The sequence below is a fragment of the Caretta caretta genome, chromosome 22, assembly GCF_965140235.1.
Source record: "Caretta caretta isolate rCarCar2 chromosome 22, rCarCar1.hap1, whole genome shotgun sequence".
Taxonomy (NCBI): domain Eukaryota; kingdom Metazoa; phylum Chordata; order Testudines; family Cheloniidae; genus Caretta; species Caretta caretta.
The window spans coordinates 17,238,805-17,261,936 of record NC_134227.1 but is presented as its reverse complement, the minus strand read 5'-3'; the positions used below and the strand labels follow the sequence as shown (position 1 = coordinate 17,261,936).

The 23,132-nt window shown below is 51.4% G+C and overlaps 1 protein-coding gene across 4 annotated transcripts in view; it reads right to left on the bottom strand.

Annotated features, from left to right (window-relative positions):
• Positions 1–23,132, bottom strand: part of NECTIN1 (nectin cell adhesion molecule 1) — a 156,622-nt gene that overhangs the window by 131,482 nt on the left and 2,008 nt on the right. The window lies entirely within an intron of this gene.

Genomic DNA, 23,132 nt, shown 5'->3' with positions numbered 1-23,132 from the left:
TCTGGTGGGGTGAACCTTGACCGCCTGTCCTAGGCTCCCTGAGCTGGAACCTGGGGTAGAGGACAGGGAAGGTGACGGGTAGCCCTTGAGAAGGGGATGTGGACTCCTGGGAGCCCTGAGAAAAAGGGGCATTGAGGGTGGAAGACTGGGCGGAGGGATTGGACATGTTTCTCCATGTTGGACTTTCTCTTGCCCCAGAAGGAACAGGACTAGACGTGAGGTGGCCAGGTCATGAGAACAGGCAGACCAACACCAACCAGCAGCGGCTGCCGGCAGGGCCACTAGACAAGAAGAGCCTGCTACGCCATTCCCAGCCACAAGGGAGTCAACGCTTCTGCAGGGATTAACATGTCGCGGCAACGGCACTGAGACAAATCACCCTGTGGGCCTGAATGGATCCAGAGAGCCCCGCGGTGCCACCAGTTAGCTTAATACAACGGATGCTTTAATGTCCAGTGCCAGTGTAACAAATCTCCGGCCACCTAAGGGGATGTCTGCTCTGCAATCAGAGGTGTGACTGCAGCACGTGTAGACATACCTGGGCTAGCTTTAATTTACCGGCAGCGCTTTAACGTGGCTTGTGTAGTCGTGGCACAGCGCTGGGAGAGCTCTCTAAGAAAACCACCTCCATGAGGGGTGCGGCTGCTGGTGCACTGTCTGTGCTGGTACGTTACAGAGCTGAAACTTTCAGTGTTCAGGGGGGTGTTTTTTTCACACCCCTGAGTGAGAACGTTGCAGCACTGTAAAGCGCCAGTGTAGACAAGCCCTTAGAGACGGTCTCTGCCCCAAGAGCTTACAATCTAACGAGTCAAGGTAGACAAAGGAAATGTGGCTATTCCTGTTCTGATCAAGGTGGAACTGAGGCATAGAGAGACTAAGGGCTAGATTTTCCACGATGATCAAAGATCAGCCTGCAACATTCTGAGCTCTTTTGAAAACTCTGGCCTAAGTGACTTGCTCAAGACGACACAGGATTGAGGGAGGTTCTGTGGCAGTGTGGGAAACTGAACTCGGGACTTCTCGTCCCCAGCACAAAGGTCCACACAACCAGCCTCTTTAATGTAAGGATTAAATTCCATCCAAATTTGTGCGTGGCTCCATTGTTCTAAACCTGGCTTCGGGGCGAGCTAAGCGAATAGCAGCCATGTTTAAATTAATGTAAAAGTGTCCACACTCAAAGTTGCATCAGTTTAGCTAAATTAGTTGAAGCTCATTGCTTTATTTAACCTAGTTCAACTTTGTGCTATGGCTCCCATTCAATAAAACATGTATGCAGGTGTTTTAACCTTAAGCCATGTGTAGTCCCCTTGCCTTCAATCACATGGTTCACATTAAGCATCTGCTTACGCACTTTGCGGAACAGGGATGAGCGTATTCGTATTCTTCAAGTTAAACACATACTTAGGTGATTTGCCAAACTGTGGCCTGACTACGTTCATACTTCAGCACAGCAGCCAGTTTGTCATGTTAACTGGATACAAAATGTTAACATCCTTGTACACTAGATGCCATCTCTGAAGGCTTTTCCTGAGGATTGTAGAGTCACAGGACAGCCCAGAGCACAGGGACAAAAGACACTTGTTCCTCATTTTATTTCTAATTATGATTGGGAATAAGAAAGTAGCTGTGCTCCTGTTTGGCCTGAGAGCCAGTGCCAATCCCTCCCTCCCCAACTCTCAGGCACGTATGCTCAGGTTTGCTGACATGCAGAGATCAAATAGCCTATCACTGAAAGGAAAGATATTATCCCCTAGCACCATTCAATGCAAACACCAAAACAGCACTTGGCTTCCCGGATTAAAAGCCAATTAAAGAACTTGGCTTTTCAAGGAGAACAAGGATCTGACATAAATGTTTGGGTCACTTTTGTTGTTGCTATTGGTTTTGGCAAGGAGGAATTGTTCCATTTAAGTGCTATGGATGAGCTACGTTAAAATCAAATCAATCTTTCTCAAAACATTTTGGCCTTCCTGTCTGCTTTGGCAAAAAACACATCTGCAAAAAAAAAAAAAAAATTCTTTCTGGATGATATTTTTTTGTTTTTTTGTTTACCTCATCAATGCTGTTTTGGGTTCGGTTTGCCGTTCTTGTGCCAGGCTCTGACACAAGCAGAGCTAAAGCAGGCATTTAAAATCTACATCAGAACATACGGGCCCTGGTCCCAAGAAAAGTGAGCTGGGTAGTCTGGGGGAAGCCTCAAAGTGAAACAGACCAGTGATGGCAATTCAGTGGGGCTGGGATTTAGGGTCATTACAAAAATAACATTTTCTTTGCAAGCAGGAATCGAGATAAGGGCTCCAGATCAAGACTTGTACATCTCTGAACACGAGATGTCTGATTGCATTTACTCCCTTCCTGTACTTAGTGGTGTGACAGAGGCAAAGGGATAGAGGCAGCTTTAAGCCATCTTTGTGCTCCCATGGGCCACTCAGAGGGCCTACCCAGCCCCCAGTGTAAGTCAGAGCAGTCTCAGCGTTGCTCTAATTTTTGCTTTGCTTCCACAGCCCAGTTTGGGTCTTAAGCAGCAGAGAATAGCTGTAGGGCAGTGTACTCACCCCCACCCTGGTACGCCTCTGATTCGCTCTGCACCAGGGGCACAAATACAGAGTCAGCAATGTCCAAGGCAGGAGCAGGGCATGAGATTGTAAACTCTTGCGACAGGGATCGTGTCTAGCGCAGTGTCTAGCTAACGCAGTACACAGAAATAAATACAATAATAAATCAACAGGTGTGTGGCAATGACAGACTGATAGATTTTTTGAAACAAGCCATTTTCTGACTGGTTTCAGTTTCTGATTCTCATGCACTAACACAAAGCTGCAATGTGGAGGTTGCAAAGACTGCAGGCACACAGTTATTTGTTTCTCTCTCCTATGTTTGTTTGTTTTTTCAACTGCTTCCACTGGAAATAGAAAATATAAATAGCAGGGAACCATTTCTACTGGCCTGAGTATTCATTACAGGCTTGTTTTGAATAGAAATAGGATCGTGGGCCTAGATTTGCCTGACAAGTGACTCTTTAAATAAAAACAAACAGAGAGAAGAACAAACAAACTGGCCTGAATTCTGCTTTAGGTTATGCACCGGCAGGTCACTGAGATTGCTCCAGTTTCTCTTGTGCTGTCTGGGCTCTCTGCTGTGGGCAAGAGGGTGGGGATTTCAGTCCATACTCCGTCTGTATGTACAGGACCACAGGACAGGGCAGTGGGTACAAGTCACAACCCCCACCCCTTGGGAACCTAGCTGGGGGGACACCCAGAATCCTGCTCCTCATGACCCCTTCAGGCAAGACTTGGGGGAGCTTTAGCACGGCCGGAGTTGGTGCTCAGAGCGGGTGCAGGTGGGTGGGGACGAGGTTGTTGCTAGCGACACCTCCATAAAAGAAGTATTGTAGCCATGCCTTCCAGCACTACCCCCACCCGCCTCAGTGCTGGGACTGGTCCGTGGGGAGCAGGGGGTGAATCCCCGCTGCACCCCATTGCACTCTGAGCACAGGTCAGGGTTTCCAAGCTGTAATCCAGCGGAGGGTAGGTGGGTGTGAGCGAGAGAATGAAACCAACAGGAGACAGAGCCAGAGAGCGGGAGAGGCAGGAGGGGAAGGGCAGAAGCAAGGCTGGGCAGGGCGGAATGAGACAGGGCGGGAAGGTCCCACCCCACACAGGATCCCTCCCTCTCCCATGCCTTTCCGCCCAGGGAAGGAGGAGACCTTTGGTGGTGTATTTTTCTTTTCCCAGCATTCCCCAGGCCACCACTCGCTAAACCTCTGTCTCAAGCCACTCCATCGCCATGACAACGGGGCGAAAAGGAACAGATGGTCTCGATGAGCCAAATTCCAGTTAAAGAGGGAGGAGGGGAGCGGGACGGCGCTGGCTGGAGAGACACCGGCCATCGCCCCACGCCCAGCCGAGCTCCAGGCCTGCAGCGTCACCCCAGCAGGGCCAGCAGCGAAGGAGGAGACTCAATAGATGTAGCGTGACCCCGGGGCTCTGGGGAAGGCCCAAAGGGTCTGACGGCGAGCAGGGCACAAAAACAGGGGAGAGAGACAGACGCACGAGCCAACTGGAAAGGGGCCCACACAGACGCGGAGACGCTCCTGGACACACAGGCTCACACACCCAGAGACACCTCCGTGTGCACACAGACACACAGCCATGGGCAGCAACACAGACACCCAGAGAGACAGACGCACTTGTATACACACTGACATCACACACACACACACACACACACACACAGACATGGGCAGAGCCCCTCTTCCCCGCCCCACAGGTGGTTACACTCCCATTGATACCCATGGAGCCCACCCCACAGCTGTGGGGCCTTCAATGCATCCCTGGGAGCAGGGACGCCAAATGGACCAGGCCTTGGCTGTTCAGAGGAATGGAGGTTTTCAGCTCGGATTGCCAACTTTCTGACTGCAGAAAACGAACACCCCTGGCCCTTCCCCGAGGCCCCGCCCCTTCTCCAAGGCTCCACCCCTGGTCACTCCATTCATCCCTCCCTCGCCCCCCCCGGCTCATTTTCACAGGGCTGGGGCAAGGGGTTGGGGTGTGGAAGGGGGTGAGGGCTCCAGCTGGGGGTGCAGGCTCTGGGGTGGGGCTGGGGATGAGGTCTGTGGGGTGCAGGAGGGGGCTGGGGGTGGGGCCGAGGGGTTCAGAGGCTCTGGGCTGGGGCACAGGGTTGGGGTAAGGGAGGGGGTGAGGGCTCTGAGTGGGGATGCGGGCTGTGGGGTGGGGCCGGGGATGAGGGGTTTGGGGTACAGGAGGGAGCTCCGGGCTGGGACAGGGAGCTGGGGTGTGGGCAGGGGAGCGGGATGCAGGCTCTGGGAGGGAGTTTGGATGTGGGAGGGGGCTTGAGGCCGGAGGCTGGGGTGCAGGAGAGGGTTCGGCACGCAGGCTCCAGGCAGCGCTTACCCCAGGAAGCTCCCGGAAGCAGCGGCATGTCCCTGCGGCCCCTAGGCAGAGGTGCAGCCAGGCGGTCTGGCACTACCCACACAGCTCCCATTGGCTGTGGATCCCAGCCAATGGGAGCTACAGAGCCGGCGCTCGGGGCAGGGGCAGCACGTGGAGCCTCCCTGGCCACCCCTTCGCCTAGAGGCTGCAGGGACATGCTGCCACTTCCAGGAGCCGCGTGGAGCCAGAGGAGGCAGGGAGCCTGCTTTAGCCCTGCTGCGCCGCCAACCAGACTTTTAACTGCCCGGTCAGCGGTGCTGACTGGAGCCACCAGAAGGGTCCCTTTTTGACCAGGCGTTCTGGCTGAAAACCAGATGCTTGGCAACCCTATTGTGAACTTCCCTATCTCCTTAACCCAGTGGGGACTCTGCCTGGGGAATAAGGGCTCTTGAATTTATCTGATCTCCCTAATCTGGCAGGGAGCTGCCCAGCCCTGGGTGAGGTGTGTTGGGCAAGCCAAGAATTCCTTCAATGTGTAGACAATTCTCATGTCTCCCTGAACCAAAGCTCACTCCCTCCAGCTTCTGGGGTGACTGCATGCTAGTGCAGCTGGGTCTTCCTCATGCCGTGGGTCTGAGGACCAGACAGCCCCAGCCCACAGGCAATCCTCGAGACCCACATCGGCAGTGCAGCCATCACCACTTGTCAGCAGGGGACACAGGCGCCTGTCTCGGATTCATCAGAGCAGATGGGGGGCCGGAGGGGGGAGGAAAACCAGGTCATTAATCTCCTCATGGATTAGCTGCAATCCTGTCCATTGGGGACCCCGGTGTAGTGTTTTGGATCAGAGAAGAGAAGGGGAAGCAGCAGCAAAAAGTCTCTGAGACTCACTTAAACCACAGCAAGTATTCAGGGCTGGGACTGATATTGCAGGCCCTGCCACATTTCCTTCAGAGAGTGCAGTGTCAGTCAGACATGGGATTCTTCCTCACATCCGGGCCTAATCGGATTTGAAACAGTGGCTGCGCGGCTGTTAACAGCTGTTACATTCCAGAAATGGCTGCATTTCAGGGGTGGACGAAAGTGGTGCTCATGTATATTTACAGCACGTAATCAGTTTCCTAAAGTTGATAAAGCCTCCCAGGCTCCTGTGCAATGCAAAGCACCATACTATAAATGCAGACGATCAACCCTGATTATAGAGCCTCACAAAGCCATTGTTTCAGGAAAGAAAGAAAAAAAATGCTCATTTTTCATTATCCACCTTAATTTCAAACCCTGGACAATGGGGATCCCTTGGACATGCAAATCCATTTTCTCCAAAACAACTGGGGCAACAATCTCTTTCCAGAGCCAACTCCAGGGGCACGTCTACACTGCTGTCAGGAAGCGTGGCTGCAGCATGTACAGATGTACCAAGGTAGCTTTGATCCAGCTGCTGCTCCGCTGCTGAGGTCACTCAAGCTAGCCTTGATCTAGTTAGTTCAAAGCTAGCTCAGGTATATCTGCACACGCACCTCCTGATAGCAGTGTAGCCATACCCTGGAGCGGCTCTTGCATCATCACCATCCAACAGCATCCAGCTCATCTCCAGAGTGCAGCCAGTCTCTACAGCCAGTCTCCTCCTCTGCACCAAGCACACAGCTGCACTTGCAAAGTCCTGGGAGCATTTAACCCTCATCGGGAGCAAGCACTGCACAGGATGCCATAGGGCCCAACAGCGAGAATGGGGACTGGGAGCTAATGGGACTTGACCCATCTCCATCTTCTCATCTTTCGCTTCCGCTGGAGCTGCTCCCTCATCTCTGGCCCAGTGAACACAAATATTATGCCCTCAAGGGACCATTTCACGCCCCATGTGAACAGCAAAAGCAGGTCCCAGCGTCTCTTCCCTGCAGGCTCCCGTCAAGGGGGATTTGAAAGCCAGCTTGGAGCCAACGACCTTCATGTTCAGGAGGAGCAAACCAGGAGCTGTACAATGAATGACACTTGCCACAGGGGCTGTTTGCCCCATAGGAGTCCAGGAGGAGCCTTCCAAGAATTGCCACCTCTGGCTTTTGATTATGGGTTATTATTAGCAGTTCCGCCTCCCCCTCTCCCCTCATTTGTTTGCTAGGAGGAGGTTGTCTCATGTCATTTTCCACTATGCTCGGCTTCCAGTCGGGGTCTCTGACAGCTCTGTTATCAGCACCTGGGCGCGTGGAGGCTGAGGAGTGAACAGTTCATTCATTTCATCCCCTGTGTGAATGGGAGACTCTGACCTTGGAGCCTGCCGGCGAGGATCCGTCCAGAACAGGCCTGCTGCCTCCTGTCGGATTCAGGCTCAGATGTGTCCTTCCTCCGCTTGCTCCCGTCCACCGCCCCGACCCAGGCTGCTGCAGGCAGCTCAGACAGGCTTCGCCAAACTCCCTCCGTGCTGCTGGAAGCCAGGAGAGCAACGAAGCAAGATGCTCTCAGGCTGCAGCAACTAACAACTTGCATCCTCCTCGACCAGAGCAGCTGCTTAATAGGGGAGCCATGGAAAACGGATCCAACTCAATTCAAACCCTTGCCAGATGGGGCTGCTCCTGCTCACCTCCCCTACTGCCCTCTTCCCATGCCTGCACCTCCCTCACCTACGCAGGATTGAACCTCTCCAGCCTCTCTCTATGCTCAGCTGTTTTAGGAAGTGTTTGTACAGGGCCTGATCCTACTTAGATCAATACCAATAGGAAAGCTCTCGCATAATGATGCAGGTTCACACTTGTCACACCTCACTGGCACATGGCGAAGCAACACAAGGTTGTTAGCAGACTTCCAGAGTCCCAGTCCGTAGCCTTCACCACCCCTCCGCTGGTGGGGAAAGGCCTCTGCCATTTTACACATGGGGAGCTGAGAGACAGAGAGATGATGGGCTGAATGCTCCGAATGTTTATTCAAACCAATCGACATTTGGAGCCTAACTCCTCTGGAGCATCCGGCCCGAAGGCATGCATGGGTTTGTAGCAGAGCTGAGTTCCTGCATCCCACTGCAGTGCCTTAACCACAAGACCGTCCGGGCTAATGAACGTTGACTCTACTTCTGGCTCCCTGTGAAGATAAAGTTACATCCTAGCGTCCCCTGGGCTTTGTCTAGATGAGGGAAATTTGCACGGATGTAGGGCAAGCTCCAAACGTAGACGCACTGCGCTAGATCACAGCCAGGCTGGCACGAGCGTCTTTTCCCCCATAACTCACCAATGGAGTGACCCCAGTGCAAATTTCCCTTCTTGGGGAAAGGGACCGGCCCTGGAGACTGATGCCCTCCGACCACAGGAACAGCCTGGACAGCAGCAGTGCAGACTTCCCATGCAGAAAATTAACCCAGTTTGACCCAACCCCTCCCTCCTTCCTTCATTATCCCATTCATGTTCCTCTTTTCCTTTCATGTCTGTGCTAACTGTCCCCTCCATCGCTCCTCCCAGATCAAAGCTGCCTCTGCTCCCTGTATTGCAAACATAATTCAGCTGGAAGATAAGAAACTCTCCAGCAGGTCTTTATTAATCCCACGGAATGCTGAAACGAGAGGAGAATGCAAGGTCTGAACAGCTCAGCAAGGCCAGGATAGGGGCTAATATGCTGTGAAACCAGTTTGCAAAGGAAACGGCCCTTCAAAAAAGTCCCTTTCTTAATGCACCTTAAATCTCCCCCTCCTACTCCACACCAGGGTTTCACAAGAACCAGCTTGGAGTCAGCTCCTGAACAATCCCATCCCAGATTTCCCAGGAGACACCCAGCATGCTCAGGCAGGACATTTAAGGAGAGCAGGCAGTTCTGTGAAGACCTCCAGCCAGGCAGGATGCATTCAATAAAGCTGCATCTTCTTTACTCCAATACTGAGCCTCAGCGTATTAATACCAGCTTCCCAGGGAGCTAGGACACAAATCTCCTTTCCGTGCATCCCGACAATAATTTGTGACTCCCTCTGGCAGAAAGCAAATAGCTCCAACCCCAGCTTTGCAAAGCACAGCTTCCGCATATCCTCCCTTCTCCTGGAAGGCTGCAAAGACCCGGGAGCTCTACACTGGCAATGGGATATCAAGCCCTTCCTCCCACCACCAGGCTGTGAGCTCAATTCCAGCCTACAGCAGCAGAGACCACAGTTGTTACCAGCTAAGCGCCTGCATATGCATTGAACATAACGGTTCTCAGACAAGCGCCGACAGTGCTACTTGCTCCCCTTATGTAACGAGCTGGCCCCCATTACCAGCTGGGCACCGCACGAGATTTGATGTATTTACCCTCAGAACCCTCCTGGGAGGTCAGGCAGGGCTATTATCCCCATTTTACAGATGGGCAACTGAGGCTGGGAAAGGCTAAGTGACTTGCCCACGGTCTGACAGGAAGTCTGTGGCAGAGGTCTCCAGCTAGCAACCTAACCACTAAGGCCATCCTTCCTGCCTTGGTATTCTCAACAGAGAGACCCAGGACTGAGTGGGGCTTGGGACATGACCTCCCTCTTCAACCCTACAAGTGGTTTCTCCAGTTGAGGGTCAGTGGGCAGCAGAAGCTGGCCCTGCTGCTGCCTGTTCCTTGGCTAAACGGCTGGTACTTTTCGCCAGCCCTAAAAATTCCCATCAAATATTTATTTTAAACCACAAATGAGCTGGCTGCAAAGCAACTGAGTGTAAAATCAACAGACCCTTTGCAATGAAACAAAGGAGAAATATAATGGACCAAGTTCATCCCTGGCATAACCCCAGCAAAGACAACAGAGTTAGACCAGAAAGAAATATTTGCTCTGTTTGAGAACATTTGCAAATGTACCTGCACTAAACAGCTTCCTGCACTAAACTGGAAATTCCCTCTGCAGTGAGCTGGCTGATCTTTGCTGGTCTCAAAAGAGAAACTATTTTGGCAGCTTATTTGTGGTACCACAAAGAGACACCTGTCTCTGTGCTTTGCAAATTTCCTCCCACTTGTATTATACTAGCACCCACTGAGATCAAGGTCCTCTTGTGCTAGGTGCCATACAAACTCATTGCAAGAGTTCCTGCCCCAACAAGCTTATAACAAGAAGAGGGAGGGGGAGGATTCTTATCAGCAACCCATTCCCAGATGAGGCATAGACAGAGTAAGTAATTTGTCCAATTTCACACAGGGAGTCAAGTAGAGCAGGGATTAAACCCAAATCTCCTGCATCCGAAGGCACTGCTTTAACCACAAGGCTAGCTTTCCACTCTGAATAGAAGTTGATTCAAGCATGATGCCAGCTGGTGTGGAGCAGAAGGCGCTGCAAATATATTGAGCGCTTAGGATGCCAGGCAATCATTTTGCAGGGAGGGCAGCAGCTGGATGTCAAAAGCACGAAAAATATACTTAAAAATAAGGCATTTAGCTTCATACTTCCAGAGTGGATTTAGTGCTGGGGAAAGGGCCCAGATCGATAGCACAGCAAACTACAAATTGGAGTCCTCTCCTTAGCCACTGAGCGGGTACGGCTGAGACAGCATCTGTGCAAACAACCTGGTTTAACTTGGATTTAAACTTGGAGAGTGGTCAGTTTAGATGAGCTATTACCAGCAGGAGAGTGAGTTTGTGTGTGTATGGGGGTGCGGGGGATGTGAGAAAACCTGGATTTATGCAGGAAATAGCCCGACTTGATTATGACAAAGCCCTGGCTGGGATGATTTAACTGGGAATTGGTCCTGCTTTGAGCAGGGGGTTGGACTAGATGACCTTCTGGGGTCCCTTCCAACCCTGATATTCTATGATTCTATGTAAAGAGTTGTCACTTTGGATGGGCTAGCACCAGCAGGAGAGTGAATTTGTGTGGGGGGGTGGAGGGTGAGAAAACCTGGATTTGTGCTGGAAATGGCCCACCTGATGATCACTTTAGATAAGCTATTACCAGCAGGACAGTGGGGTGGGAGGAGGTATTGTTTCATGATCTCTGTGTGTATATAAAGTCTGCTGCAGTTTCCACGGTATACATCTGATGAAGTGAGCTGTAGCTCACGAAAGCTCATGCTCAAATAAATTGGTTAGTCTCTAAGGTGCTACAAGTACTCCTTTTCTTTTTGCGAACCTCCCAATAGAGTCTCTTGCCTGCACGCCTCCACTGGGGGGCTGCCACCAAGTGTGAGGGGAAGCTCTCCCCGTCATGGTCCCTTTTGTCCTTGGCCTCTGGGCCCTGAACACGGGACGCAATTGTGGTTTGAGCCCTGTACGCAGGCCTAATGGAAAACGAAATGCGGCCTGACACACTAGGTTTACATAAGCCACCAAAAAGGCTGTCTACAGTAACAGCTGGAGATGGGTCTGAGCCACAAACTCTGACCTGGATCCAAATGCCACCGAAGTTCAGGGGTGGCGTTTGGACAGAACTCAACCAGGATGCCCTGGTCGGGAACTGAACCGGGAGGGTGACTTCTACATACATGAGGGCAGCATCCCCCTCTGTGGGTTGCAGATATAAACAAGCTCTTCTTCCGCTCTCCAGCTCCTCAACTGTCCGCGTTCTCAGCCCCACGCTCCAGGGAGCTCTGGGTATGGTATTATTGGATCTCCCATATAAAAATGGGATCAATGCAGCTGTCAGGCTATGGTTGCACTGCCCCTGCTAATTGGTATTACAACAGGCAGACTGCAGCTCTCACTCCAACTCTCTGTTGCTTGTCATAATGTAATCAAATCTCTCTTGCTCTCTCTTTACCACGGAGCGTGACGGGAACGGAGGCTATGGCAACGGTGCGGCTTCCAGAGCGCATGGATCCTTCCTTATCACAGAATCACACAAATGTCGGGCGGGAAGGGACCTTGAGAGGTCACCAAGTCCAGCCTCTGGCACTGAGGCAGGACCAAGTAAACATAGACCATCCCCGACAGGTGTGTGTCCAACCTGTTCTTAAAAGCCTCCAAGGACAGGGTTCCACGGCATCCCTTCGAAGCCCATTGCAGAGCACAACAGTTCCCAAATATCTAACCTAAATCTCCCTTGCTGCCAATTAAGCCCATTACTTCTTGTCCTACCTTCAGTGGAGATGGAGAAGAATTGATCAGCATTCTCTTTCTAGCAGCCCTTCACATATTTATAGACTGTTCTCAGGTCCCCGCTCTTTCTTCTTTCCAAACACACCCAGTTTTTTTAACCTTTCCTCGTAAGTCAGGTTCTCTAAACCTTTTACCATTTTTGTTGCTCTCCTCTGCACTCTCTCCAAATTGTCCACATCTTTCCTCCAGTGCAGCACCTGGAATCGGACACAGTACTCCAGGTGAGATCTCACCAGTGCCAAGCAGAGCGGGACAATTACCTCCCACGTCTTGCAAACCTCCAGCTCCTTTTCAGCAGTGCTCCCACCTACCCAGTTATTCCTCATTTTGTAGTTGTGCATTTGATTTTGCCTTCCTTTTTTTTCCCTTATGGGGCCAGGGAATGTAGCTTTACCAGCCTTTCACCTCCAAAGCCCCAGGCTCCATCTCACAAGTGAAATGAGTTTGTTGGTCTTAACTTTGTGCCAGTAGAACATTGCCCGTATCACAAGATTGTGCCGCCGCCAGGCACAGCTATGGTCTCTGCTCAGGAAAAGTCCTGAAGATTGGCATTACGGGGCGGGATGTAAGTCAGGACTGAGGTGCATTGACAGAGCTTCGGGGTGTGTATGCCCAGGACTGGAACTGTAGTTGAGAATGTGATCAGAACTGACGAGCACCATCAGAGCTGGGCATGGATAATCTAGGACTGGCGTAGCAGGGGCGGCCTGTGGGTCAGGCTTGACGAGCATCAACAGAGTTGGTCACGGAGGAATCTAGGACTGGCATGGCAGGGAGGAGTGTGGGTCAGGCTTGAGGATCAGTGGCAGAGCTGTGCAGGAGTCCAGAGTTCGATAGCAGGGTGAGCTGCAGGTAGGAATCAAGTATTGTACACTGGCAGAGCGGCACGTTGCCCTCCCTGGGAACAGTAGGACATTCCAAAGTGCGGCACTGAGTTATAGCAACAAAGCTGGGTGGGATCCCAGGGCTGGCCCAGCAAATGATGCTGCAGAGTGGAGCTGGGGTGCAGTGACAGTGTTGGGGCGGGGGAAGGCAAGGACTTGAAGAGAAGGGGCTGCAGCGGGTCAGGGAGGAGGCTGAGCTCTGAGCATGTCTGCATTGAAGCTGCTTTCCCCATGCATGGCGCTATTACTATTAATGTCACAATAGCACCTACAAGCCTCAATTAGGTCAGAGCCCCATTGTGCTAGGTGCTGTACAAACACAGAGTAAACGACCCCAGCGAGCTCCCCACTAAGCTGACTAATGAGCTCCTTTCCAGCATTCTCCTTCCTCCCTGCCCACAAGCAGCAGCCTGTTCTTTTCCATCTCCTGTCCTGAAACACTGACTCCAGGAGGCTCAGCCAATTTACGTTGGTTGGGTGATACCTGGCAGGTGATAGACACAGAGCCCAGGATTTGCTGATTGTTACCAAATGGCAGTTACGCAGGCCTGAGTTTCCAAGACAAGTGAAGGATCAGCAGCCCTGGACCACTCAGCTCTCCGGAGACTGGCCATAAACAAAGCTTAAATAATTGGACTGCTTAGGCCAAGATGCAGCTTCTAATTATTCCTAGGCTCCCACAAATAAAGGGAATAAATCCGTGGATGGTGCCAGGCTGGAGGGTGCAGAGGGAAGCTTATTTTCCACATCACTTGAAAGCAACTATTATAAATTGCACTGAAAGATGCACCTCCCTGGGCTAGCCATATTTTTAAACTCCAGGAAAGAAGGGAAGGAAAAGCACATTTCAGTATTTATACCACAGGCAAAAATTGTATTTAAAAATCGTACATTCCTGCTGTGCTGAGTGAGAAAGAAAGAAAGAAAGAAAGAAAGAAAGAAAGAAAGAAAGAAAGAAAAAGATATTTCAGCTTCTACATTTAGATGTCTGGAAATGTTATACTCATGAAATCCACTCCTACCAGCCTCCATCTGGAATGGAGTGAGAAAATGGGGACCTTTTCAGGCCAGGTTTAGGGAACTTTCACTGAGATCGCTGATTCAACTCCAGTCTGGGTCAGTGGCAAATGCAAGTTGTTAACATCTGACTGTGGGTGGCTAGCCTACATATTACCATTGTTTTTAGTAGTTCTATGCACTGAACGCCCAAATGAAACTGAGGCCCATTGCGCTAGGTGCTGTACATACCCGTAGTGCGTGACAGTCTCTGCCCTGAGAGGCTTACAATCAAAATAGGCAAGACAGACAAAGGTGGGAGGCAAAACAGAGCAGAATTAAGTTGCCCACAATCAGCGGTAGAGCCAAGAATGGAAGCCAGGTCTCGGAGCTGCTAGTTGGGAGCTCTATTCACTAGACCACACTGAGTATAATGAAGAGGTGGGTCTCAGCCCAGCTCCCAGCAGACAGAGGAGCATACATGTAGCACCAGGCTCAGCACCCTGATTGGCTGTCTCACCACAGCTCAAATTCATCCAGCTCTGGGGTGGAGCACATCTGCTGATTAACAGCCCCCAGCAATGCTACCAAACACTGTGGGAGAGGAAGTGATGAAGGATCTTGTATCCCATGGACACTGCAGGAGAGATTGTGGTAGTTGATATGAGTTAGCATTTGGCAAGTATGCCAAGGCTGCTATGCAAAGTGTCATGGGATCTTTACCACAAGCGGGCAAGTCCTAGCTTCTCCATCTCATCCACTGCCTCCTGCAAACCAGCTCCCCTGCCCCCATCCTGCTGTGGTGGCTGCAGAGAAGAGGGCGCTGGCCTGACAATGAACAGCTTGTTCGGTTGTTTCCATTGCAGTTAAATGGCCAGTGGACTAAATCCTCTTCCAGACCAGCTGCACCACCCAGCATCTTCACCTGTCAAATGGCTGAGCTCCTGTTCTCCTGGATAAGGCCATACAGACTGGGGAAGTGAGATATGGAGAACGCATCCTTAGGCCATACGCTCTGTGGGGATGCCCTTTTCATTTTGTGTACGTACAGCACCTAGCACTGAACTTGGCTAGGGCCTCTAAGCACGACTGTGATACATTCCTTACTCTTCCTCTGTGGCTGGCACCCCTTGTACATCAGAAAATCCACCCTGTGCATCTACCTGAGAGCCTGCTGAGACCTGGGGCCATTCTTACTCTGGGGTGCCTGAATAACAACCTGATCTTTAGTGTCTAGCCCCGATGGAGGGTGAAGTGAAATTTCAGGGCAGGAGATGGCTCTGTTGTTGCTGTTTGTACACAGTAGGTTTGGGTTTGGTGGTCAGTTATGACTCCGCAATGAGCCGATAACTCACCCGTCCCAGGCCCTGGGAGCAGCCGGGTGGTTTGTTTTTTGTTGCTCAAGGACAGAGCTAGGATCATTCCTCCCCTTGTTTCTTTCCTCACTGACACTGTTTATCTCGCAGGGAGCTCAGTGCTGGTGAAAGGTGCTGGACTTACTGCTCTGGAGATGGGAAGCCTATGTTTGTTCACAGAACAGCTGGGGAGAGGGTTAAAAATGCCCAGCCTCTTCCCCCTGCTATGTACCCGGAACCTTATAGCCACATTCCCCATGCCCTTACCCTGTACCCAGGGCTTGCTGGCCCCTTACTATTCCTTGTGCCCTTCTATAGCCTTTCTTTACTCTCTACCCTGTATCCCTTTGTTCTCCATGCCCTGCGGAGACGGGCCAGTGCTCCCTATCTTGCGGCTCATCATCCCTGGGTCTGTCCTCTGTCCCTCACCTATGTGTCTCCTATAACCTGCGCCTTATCTCTGGGATCCTACATTCTATGCCTGATACCCTGGGCTAGTCAGCCTCTGCTTAGACCCGTAAGTCCCACAGCCTCTAATTAGTCTCTTCTACCCTATAGCCCTGCATTGAGTCCCCCGACTGATGTTCTGGCTAGTGCATCTCATGCCCTGAGCCACATCGACTTGTAACGGATGGTATGTGAATAGATGGCACATCATAACGGCATCTAGGCCAGAGAGCACCAACCACATGGGGTCTCACCAGTGGATTTTGCAAAGAATATTAAGGTTGAACCCAGAGATACTGCCGAGCCAGACTCAAGAAGTGCCCCATCCCTATGGGGAAAGCTGAGGGGTTCAAAGCTGATACACAGAATATTGAGACAGTAACCGGAGCCCCAGCCTGAATCTGCCCAACACAGCCACAGATTCTCTTTTGCCCCCCTCAGCGGCTGAGATCTGCACTCTGCGTTTTCAGCCTCGATTAGAAAACAAGGCTGTTTATGCATTTGGGTGGCCACATGGCGCTCGGCTCCAGCCCCTTCGCCTCCCAAACAGACATCCCATTGTATCTGGAACCTCTGTTGCCTGTTACCAGAGAAGAAACGCTGGACGCTAGCCACAACCCGCAGGATCCCTGGACCTGTCTGTCACTCCAGGATGTGTCTCCAATCAGCCTGCTCTAAAAGAAAAGGACAACGGAGCCCTCACTGGGGAACAATAGATTCCCTAGGCCCGGAGGGTCAAATATGCACCAGACATACTGAACTACAGAAAGCCACATCCACCTGAGCTAACAACCATGGGAGGGGACCCAAAAGTTCCATCTCCATGGAGCAACTCCCTGTGTTTAACAAATGGGTGAGAGGGTGAGTGGCTGAGCTCCTGGGAAGGAAGGAAGGAAGGAAGGAAGAAAGAAAGAAAGAAAGAAAGAAAGAAAGAAAGAAAGAAAGAAAGAAAGAAAGAAAGAAAGAAAGAAAGAAAGGTTTGGCTTGCCAGGAAAGAGAACTGTGATAACATGCTTAAGCCCAGGTAAAGAGGGGCTGGGAAGACAGGGTGGAGAAAGAGGAAGAGATGCAGCCAATCCTCAATACACAGAGGCTTACTGTTGCCTCTGTTGCCTAGATAGGTGGCTTATATGGCACACGCTGCTGCTTCAAAGCAATGATGTGATTCAAGCTCCTTGTGCAACATCCCAGCACAGCAGAGTGGGGTCACCAGCCATTTCCTCTCCTGCGCTGCAGCAGAGTCCCCTGCAGTGTATGCCCCAATCAGAGGGAGGAAAGCAACGTGGGCATGGCAAGAGCAGGAATTACTTCTTAAAATGACCCAGGTCCTTTATCTCAGCGGGCAATGTTGCCAGGTGGATTGCTCCTCCCCTAGATCTCTCCCACCCACCCGTATGGCTGACGAGAATTCAAAGAGCCACTGAAAACAACCTAGACTGGGACTGACTCTAAGCCACAGGGTGTAGGGTAGGAGCAACGGGAGGGTCTGGACGAGAGCGGGAGAGCGAGGCAGAGCCTAGCGGACAAGGTGTAGAAAGACCATTGCCCCTGCCCCCTTGCTGAAGCTGTGTCCTGGAGCATCAAGCATGTGGAAGGAAGGGGAGGATGGAATCTCAGTGGGCACCATAGGTCGGGGTGGTAGACCGAAGTTGGAGAGCCCAGGAGTAGAATTTCAAGCCCTGCTGGAGTGTAGAATTGGGGTGCACTTGAGGTGGGATGAGGCTTGTCTGCACTCTGCCTGGATCTAGCTGATAATAAGTGTCCCCGCAAATATTGTCTGGAGGGAGGGAAATATATACCTCATTGAGCGCCAGCATCAGAAGGGACGTCTTGTAAGGGAGAGGTGTCCCTGGTACAGACATTTCCCCTTCCAGTGGGATCTGGAAGGGTAGGAAACTGTGAGCCAGAGCCTCATCTGGTGTCAAGCAACCCATTCACAGCAGAGGCTGAGCCCCTGTTCCAAAGCCCACTGCCTCTTGGTGCAGAGAGAGCAGGGAGCTTCAGCCGTGCCAGGGCAGAGCATCGGGAAAGAGGGGAGAAGATAAAGATGGTTGACACCCCTGTCCTACCCTCCGAGTCACTCACTGCTCTCTGCTTAAAAGCAGAGCTGAGCAGTTGCTGCAACCCCTCTGGGACCAGTCTGTGCCAACGGGCTGTCCCAGCCCCTGAGATGAAGAGGAAGAGAAAAGCAATTGTGAAGAAAATATAGGGGTTAAACTGCCGCGCTCCACCCCCCCACCCCCCGGTCCCCTGCAGTGCAGCCCCAGATCCAGGCACATGCGCCCATAACGCAGACCGGTGCACGTAAAATGGGCAGTGCCAGGGTACGTACCCACAGGGCTTGGCATGTGGAAGCACCGCTCCCGGCTTCACACGCAGTTTGTGTCTGCGACAAGCGCGCATTTAGTGGCTGCGAGGGTTGGAAGCCGGGCCCTTAAAACACAGGAAGAGTCACTCACCCACTGGGGAGGCAGGGGAAGGCCAGAGGGAGGTCTGATTAGCCCCTGTGCGCTCTCACCTGCTGACTGAAGGGCCTCACTGCTCCCTCTACGGTACCTAAGGCTGGAGTTTCTTTTCTGCTCCAGAGCTGAGGGGTTCCCTTCATCCCAGCAGCAATGTGAAAGTGAGCAGGGCCCATCCTAACCCAGACTAAAACCTTTGCCAGGACAGGTCAATGGGCATCTTAGCGGGACATCAGGAGAGGGGTCTGGGCTTAAACGCAGCTCAAGGAGGAGTGGGGGATATAGTTATCAATTTGATGGGTTTTCACTTGAAAAGGTAATTTGGGCTACAGAGCTTTCACTGCAGCCGGAGAGACCCTGGGAGAGCAGGGACTGAATTTGTGGTTCTGTGACCAAGCAAAACCTGTTTCTCAGCTGACATTAAGAGGGGACAGGGGGAGACGATGCAAACTGCACGCCGCCTCTTCTAGCTCCCGGCACCAAGCCACCAATGAGCCGGGAAGCTGGCTCGAGCTAAGCTGACGCATTTGAATAAGAGAACAGTTCTCACGGCATTATTTGATTAGGAACCATCTGCCCCTCCCTGTATTTCATCTGTGCCCTTCATACCAACAAACCCAACTGGCCTGTGCAGAAAGACATATGGACATGTCAGTGCACACGCCCTGTACAAACACACCCACACCCACAGGGCATGCAAGTGCACACACACACATACAGCTGTACGCACACTTGCATAGACGTACATATGTGCATACACACAAGCATGAAAATACACATACACGCACAGACACTCGTCTGTGTGTGCACCCACTCCCATGGGGTCCCCGCTGCAGGGCTGGTTAAAAGTACTTTGGGATATGAGCCCGGGATAGCTATTGGTGGGTATTTGCAGGATTCCCACCGCCACCTCTTCTGCTTTCATTCCCAGCTTTGGCTCATCTGAGCATCGCACTGGCCCAAATATCATCACCCCAGGGACTTGGCACCCTTTAAGGAATCTCTCCCGAACATCCTCTCCTGATCAGGGCCAAAGGAATTCCCAGTGGAGGGCGGGGACTCAGGACAAGCCCATGCGGGGGCTCCCACCACAGGACAGCAGGAGAGACAGCCACGGCAGGGGCAGCTAACGCCAGAAATCTTCATTGGCCCAACACAATCAAAGAAGAGCTGCTCTGACCGAAGGGCAACAACTTAGCAAGATGGAAGCGTGCATGGCAGCCATTTGCTTAAGAAAGTCAAGGGGCCTTCTGCGTCCATCTGAGGACTTGCAAACTCATCTCTGCAAAGCTCCATGGACAGCCTTCCTCCTACTGCTCTGTGTCCCAGAGGGCCATCTCTCCCTCTGCTCCATTCTGCACACATCACTATATAGCTGCCCCTTTCCCCCAGGCCTGTCTGCTGCTGGTTGCACTCCTGCAGAAGTTGTGCCTGTTAATGACACAGTGCATTTAGCGATGAGTGAATTTCCCTTGGTTACAGCAAGGACATGTTACTGAGGAGGGGGCAGTCGCTTCTGCTCCTCCCCAGCATCCTCCTCCCTCCTTATCTCATCTCTCTATTGAGGTCCTATTGAGGTTTAGACACCATGCCCATCTGATTGATTATGCACTCACTCCATCAGGAGAGTGAAAGGGAGCCCGCTGAAGGTGTCACGTGCTCATCTGGGGTGGGAAGGAAGTCACTGGAGCTGGCTTGCCCGGTTCCTGCTGTGACTCGACTCAGGAGCGAGAGGTGCCCAAAGGATCGTTCTCAGCTACCCAGTGCTTCCCTGGAAACTAGGCTGGTGCCAGTGGGAACAATCAAGCCTGAGGGAGAGCCAGCCATGAAGAAAAAGGCTGCTGGACCCTGCCAATGCCCACTTACACTATTAACCACTAGTTAGCGATGCCCCTTGTATTGTTCTGAGATGAGCATCCCGTCATGCCCTTGGTAATCCCCCTCTCTTCCTAATCCTGCTTTGCAGCCCCCATGGTGTTTGCCAATGGTTTCCAATTAATTTTAATACCCCTGTGAGGCTGGTGAATATTATAACCCCATTATCCAGATCAGGGAAACTGAGGCAAAAGAAAGCAAAGAGGCTCACCCTACAGTCACGCAGACTCAGAGACAGAGTTTGGAAGTAAAACCCTGGAGTCCTGCTCCCTGGTCCCCCCTGCTCTAACCAGTCGTCAAAAGTGGTTCCCACCATGCAGTAACCGCAGAGTAGCTGGGCAAGTTGAACTCGGGTCAGCTGGGTTGGCTCCAATTCCAGCTGGAACACCCAACCCATGCTGACACACGCCCATAAATTCACTCCAGGCCAAAACTCGGTTGGTAAGTTCCAGTGCACTAGCAATATTTAATGAGAAAACAGCCACAAAACACACACACTCACTTCCCAAAATACTGTAGTCTGATCCAATTGTTGTCATGCTGCAGGAGTGCACAGAAGAAAAAAATCTGACCCGGATCCAACCAATGAATTCAATGTTTGCAAACGTCAGCCTTTTAGCAGATGCTTCATGATATTCTTGCTGCTCTTCGACCATACTATGGACCAGTCCCCTTTGGCATCTAACAAAGATATGCAGCTTGGGCATTGTGAATGGTCTGATGACAGATTCTCCTGAAGGCTGTGCAATCTCCTTGGAAAGGAAATTTCCCCTTGAATTGCAGTGAAGTCTCACATCTGACCTAGGGCCTCCAGGCCACTATAACTTGGGTGATGAAGTAAGCTGTAGCTCACGAAAGCTCATGCTCAAATAAATTGGTTAGTCTCTAAGGTGCCACAAGTACTCCTTTTCTTTTTGCGAATACAGACTAACATGGCTGTTCCTCTGAAACCTATAACTTGGGTGTGACTTAGCCAGTGATCATCAAAGTACTTTGAAATTGCAAATTGCCATCAAGCATGTCTATAGCACCTCCCATCTGTGGATCTCAAAGCACCTTACAAACCAAGCTACACAGGCCCCACTGTGAACTCAAGAAGTATTACTGTCCCAACTTAAGAGAAGGCAATTGCCCACATTCCCACAGGAAGTCTGCAGCAGTACTGGGAATAGAAACCAGATCTTCTGGCGCCAAGTCACCCATATCAACCACAAGACCAGCTGTGCCTCGAACGGCACCAATTTCCATGGCAGATAAACAGATAGCGCATTAGTACTTCTTAAACATAAATTTAACCACAAGTGTTCCCAGCCTCTGAAAATCAGCTGGTTAGGGTCTTTCTTGTCCAGCTCCCTGTGGTTTTGAATCGGCCAATTCCCATTAACATCTTTGAAGCTCTACACTGCAACCTGACATGATACCTGGTAATGGCTCCACACGGATAGGAAAGGAGATTTGCATGGTAGACTGCAGGAGCCCGGAATTGAATCCGTTATGGGCGACTGAGCAGATTGCATTAAAGACAATTTGTGAAACAGATTTTTATAGGGGACTTCTTATACCTTTTTATGGCAAGGAACTTTTATCTCCTTATAAGACAAAACTAACATTATAAGAAGAGAGGGAAGGGGTGGGAAACGCACACAGGAGAGGAACAAAAAAAATCTGCATTGAACAGATGAACATTAAAGGTCTGACAGAAGCAGAGGAATGCAGGGAGAAGATTAAAATTGCCTCCTGATTTAATTGCATCCTTCCTGGGTCCCATACCATTCCTGGGTCCCATACCATTCAGCAAAGTAGGGGATTTTTTTTAAATTTTTTTTTTTTGACCAGCAGAGTGAAAAAGAGCTTCATTCTGTGTTCTCCACCTCTCCCTGCCTTTTCCCTGACACCTCTGCCTCTCTGGGTCTCAGTGGCTATATATGGATAGCTACATGCACGTGCTTTCCAGCTTTTAAATGTAACATCTCACTCCCTTGCAGAACTCACTGTGAACGGATGTTGCTGAGGTGAGCCGTTTAGTAAGATTCATAAGCTCTTTGGGGCTCAGGGATCATCTTTTTGTTCTGTGTTTGTACAGCATCTAGCACACTTGAGCCCTGATCTCTGGCTGGGACTCCTGCCCGCTACCAGAGCTGAAAATATCAACCACCCATGCTTCAGGGCACAAAGCGGTCACCAGCAGGGGTCAGGAAGGAATATATCACCAAAGCGTTGCGGAGTTGACTGTACGTTTCTCTGCAAATCAGAGCCAGGCTACCAGACAAGATAGGCCATTGGTAAGCTCCAGGAGAGCTGGAGGAGGGATAGAAGAGTAGACAGAGCACTGATCTATTGCGATCTGGCAGGAGATGGGACTTCCAATGGACCCTTAAGTATAGCAGGAAGCAGGATACCGATTAGATGGAGCACTAATCTCTTCTAGCATAGGAGTGGCAGGATAGGAACTGAAGCAATGAATAGACAGAGCAACTGTGTTTTGCTAAGGCAATTCCTATGCTTCAGTGGTGATATGAGGGATAAATTATTAATCACAGTGGCTGCAAAAGCAAACCACTCATCCCTCTGCTCCTGCAGACTCATTCCATCTCCAGTACCTCTTGGCTGTGTGTGGGGAGCGTGACCTAGCCAATGCCCCGAATGGAAAATCTCCAAGGGCATCCATGGCAAATGATTTCCTGCAAAGTTTGAGCTTGTTTCCTGCAAGAAGCCACAGCTCAGAGCAGCTTTTAAAACAGCCAATCCACCTGGCTGGAGAAAGTGACCTGTATAAGAGGCCGGGGCTGTTTTCACCCATCACATTATTACTCTGCAATGCACAACCAGCTCCTTTTCCTCCCAGGCAGGGACACATCCAGCTCTGGCTTCCCTTTCTCCTGGACTCCCCGCCCTTGGCAGATCCTCTCTGGACTCCTGACTTTCAGCACCAGGCCTTCACCCTCTCCCACATCCCTTGAGCCGGCCAGTCTCCGGGTTTGCCCATCCCTGATGCTCCCCAGTGGCGACAGGTCCCGGGGTACTTGCAGCCAGCTGCTGATCCAGCCCTCTGCCTTTCCCCCCTTTTAAAACGCCCACCTCGGATCCAGCTCCTCCCGCCTGCCCAGCTGTAAGGCTCCCTCCCTCTGCAGCCCGCCCCCCTGCCCCAGGCACTGGGTCGCTGGCTACTGCACTCACAGGCTTGGGCAGAAGGAGTTAAGCCCTGAAAGG